The 3939-nt window shown below is 44.0% G+C and overlaps 1 non-coding gene across 1 annotated transcript; it reads left to right on the top strand.

The window, feature by feature from the left end:
- The first annotated feature begins 3499 nt into the window (after positions 1–3499).
- On the top strand, positions 3500–3572 carry Trnas-uga. Its single transcript has one exon. It is a non-coding gene; the product is annotated as a tRNA-Ser (tRNA).
- The last annotated feature ends 367 nt before the right edge of the window (positions 3573–3939 follow it).

The following is a 3939-nucleotide window of genomic DNA, read 5'->3' as shown; positions in this document are numbered from 1 at the left end:
AAAAACAACTGCTATCACTTAGTAGCGGAAAAGCATCCGGACCAGACGAGATACCCTTAAGATTCTACAGTGATTATGCTAAAGAACTTGCCCCCTTTCTATCAGCAATTTATCGTAGATCGCTGGAAGAACGTAAAGTACCTAGCGACTGGAAGAAAGCGCAGGTCGTTCCCATTTTCAAGAAGGGTCATAAATCAGATGCGAATAATTATAGGCCTATTTCGCTTACGTCAATCTGTTGTAGAATAATGGAACATGTTTTGTGTTCTCGTATTATGACGTTCTTAGATAATACAAATCTCCTTCATCATAACCAACATGGATTCCGCAAACAGAGATCATGTGAAACTCAGCTCGCCCTATTTGCCCAAGAAATTCACAGTGCCGTAGACACTGGCGAGCAGATTGATGCCGTATTCCTGGACTTCAGGAAGGCATTTGATACGGTTCCGCACTTACGTTTAGTGAAAAAAATACGAGCTTACGGAATATCGGACCAGGTTTGTGATTGGATTCAGGATTTCCTAGAAGAAAGAACACAACATGTCATTCCTAACGGTTCAAAATCTGCAGATGTAGAGGTAATTTCGGGAGTACCGCAGGGAAGCGTGATAGGACCTTTATTGTTTACAATATACATAAATGACTTAGTTGACAACATCGGTAGCTCCGTGAGGCTATTTGCAGATGACACGGTTGTCTACAAGAAAGTAGCAACATCAGAAGACTCGTACGTACTCCAGGAGGACCTGCAGAGGATTAATGCATGGTGCGACAGCTGGCAGCTTTCCCTAAACGTAGATAAATGTAATATAATGCGCATACATAGGGGCAGAAATCCATTCCAGTACGATTATGCCATAGGTGGTAAATCATTGGAAGCGGTAACGACCGTAAAATACTTAGGAGTTACTATCCGGAGCGATCTGAAGTGGAATGATCACATAAAACAAATAGTGGGAAAAGCAGGCGCCAGGTTGAGATTCATAGGAAGAATTCTAAGAAAATGTGACTCATCGACGAAAGAAGTAGCTCACAAAACGCTTGTTCGTCCGATTCCTGAGTATTGCTCATCAGTATGGGACCCTTACCAGGTTGGATTAATAGAAGAGATAGACATGATCCAGCGAAAAGCAGCGCGATTCGTCATGGGGACATTTAGTCAGCGCGAGAGCGTTACGGAGATGCTGAACAAGCTCCAGTGGCGGACACTTCAAGAAAGGCGTTACGCAATACGGAGAGGTTTATTAACGAAATTATTACGAGAGAGCACATTCCGTGAAGAGATGGGCAACATATTACTACCGCCCACATATATCTCGCGTAATGATCACAACGAAAAGATCCGAGAAATTAGAGCAAATACGGAGACTTACAAGCAGTCGTTCTTCCCACGCACAATTCGTGAATGGAACAGGGAAGGGGGGATCAGATAGTGGTACAATAAGTACCCTCCGCCACACACCGTAAGGTGGCTCGCGGAGTGTAGATGTAGATGTAGATGTAGATGCTGCAACTTCTCTGTATTCTACAGCATCATCCGCGAAAAGCCGCATGGAACTTCCGACACTATCTACTAGGACATTTATATATGTTATGAAAAGCAATGGTCCCACAACACTCCCCTGTGGCACGCCAGAGGTTACTTTAACGTCTGTAGACGTCTCTCCATTGAGAACAACATGCTGTGTACTGTTTGCTAAAAACTCTTCAATCCAGCCACACAGCTGGTCTGAAATTCCGTAGTCTCTTACTTTGTTTATCAGGCGACAGTGCGGAACTGTATCGAACGTCTTCCGCAAGTCAAGGAAAATGGCATCTACCTGGGAGCCTGTATCTAATATTTTCTGGGTCTCATGAACAAACAAAGCGAGTTGGGTCTCACACGATCGCTGCTTCCGGAATCCATGTTGATTCCTACAGAGTAGATTCTGGGTTTCCAAAAACGACATGATACTCGAGCAAAAAACATGTTTCAGAAATGACAAATTCGCGAGCAAAAAACATGTTCTAAAATTCTACAACAGATCGATGTCAGAAATTTAGGCCTATAGTTTTGAGCATCTGCTCGGCGACCATTCTTGAAGACTGGGACTACCTGTGCTCTTTTCCAATCATTTGGAACCTTCCGTTCGTCTAGAGACTTGCGGTACACGGCTCTCAGAAGGGGGGCAAGTTCTTTCGCGTACTCTGTGTAGAATCGAATTGGTATGCCATCAGGTCCAGCGGGTCGGCGCTGTGGCTTCTTGGCAACCTCGTGAAGCTATGCATATGCTCGCTTCCGTAAAGGAACACGCAGTTACTATCGGACTAAGCAACGTCTGGTGTCTTCGCCACATCGATCCAGCAGCTGGGATCAAGTTAAGTAACCCAAGTCACGAGTAACTCAAGTTCACGATTAGTGAAATATAATGATGATCGCTCTTGAGGCAGCAAAGTGTTGCAAGGACTGTGATGTGATATTTCACGCCTCTTATTAAGCGCGTGCTTCGCTCCTTAATAGTATTGTTATTACTTCAGCTGGCAAGTGTCTAAAACATTGATACGTGTGCGCAGCCTTACCGAGCGATCTATACTCCGTGTCTAAAGATTGCAGTGTGGTACCTTTCAGGCCCACATAAGGTGCTCCATGTGATGCTTGGGTTTTAATGAGCCAGTTCCGTTTGCATCATTCGTGTACGTGGTTCTGCTTAAAGGAATGAAATCAGTTTTATTATTGTCAATTTTATCGAAGTAGTTTTCTGTATAAGTTTGAGTATTAAGGTGAAGGAAGGGTTGTTTGGTTTCCTGTTGTCGTTTCTGATTTATGTTTCAGAGGTAGGAAGCAGTGGGCCGCTGAAGTGCAGAACCTCTCCTTTTAATTTACTAGCGGCCGTACGGGCGGTGGACTTCGCCTGAGCTCGTGCGTGCCGTTTGGTTCCGATTTCGGTGTTCTGAACGGGGTGGAAGCACAAACGGAGTCCATACCATAATTCGAAGATAAGTACTCAGTCGCCTCCACCGTTCGTGGCCAAGTCACGGCCTCACAATCTCGGGCCTCAGTTATTGTATAAGCTGCAGTTTTCTGAAACTTGTGGTGGCTCTGCAAGGTTGCCCGGGTTAAATGTTTTAAATATTTGTGTTAAGAATTTTGAGGGATTTGTAGAAGAATGTTTCTTAATTTAAACCGTTTTCTTAAAATTGCGGTGCAATTCAGCCTTAGTGGCGTATGTCAATTTTGATGGGGAAAACTGGCTTATTATTGATCAAACTGTCTATAACCTTCTAAGGTTTGAGATTTTCACTCTGCTGCGGAGTGCGCGCTGATATGAAACTTGCTGGCAGATTAAAACTGTGTGCTGGACCGAGACTCGAACTCGAGACCGTTGCCTTTAGCGGGCAAGTGCTCTACGAAACTGAGCTACCCAAGCACGACTCGCAGGAGAGCTTCTGTAAAGTTTGGAAGGTTGGAGACGAGGTACTGACAGAAGTACAGCTGTGAGGACGGGGAGTGAGTCGCGCTTGGGTAGCTCAGTTGGTAGAGCACTTGCCCGTGAAAGGCAAAGGTCCCGAGTTCGAGTCTCGGCTAGGCACACAGTTTTAATCTGCCAGGAAGTTTCACCTTGTAAGGTTGTTCGGTAATATCTCGCCCGGGAGGGGCGGTTTTCAATCTATGTGGAAATAATAATTGATTTCCAGGTTATTTGATGTAAAGTTTATTTTAAATGGTTTACTTGGCCCGAGTGGCGGTTTTTCAAATGATTGCAAAGAGATTAATTCATTTGTGGTTTCATATAACAAGCAGTTTGTAAAGTTTGCCTGAATGGCGTTTCTTACAGGAATTATTATCTGATTTATGATTGTAATTCTCGTAATGATTTATCTATGATGCAAATAAGTATGTTGAAATGAAAAGGTCACTGTATGGGTCAAGTCCATCGACTCCCTTTATATTAAAGG

This window comes from Schistocerca piceifrons, chromosome 10 (assembly GCF_021461385.2).
Source record: "Schistocerca piceifrons isolate TAMUIC-IGC-003096 chromosome 10, iqSchPice1.1, whole genome shotgun sequence".
Taxonomy (NCBI): Eukaryota; Metazoa; Arthropoda; class Insecta; order Orthoptera; family Acrididae; genus Schistocerca; species Schistocerca piceifrons.
Note: the sequence above shows the minus strand (reverse complement) of the source record. Positions and strands in the feature narration are given on the sequence as shown.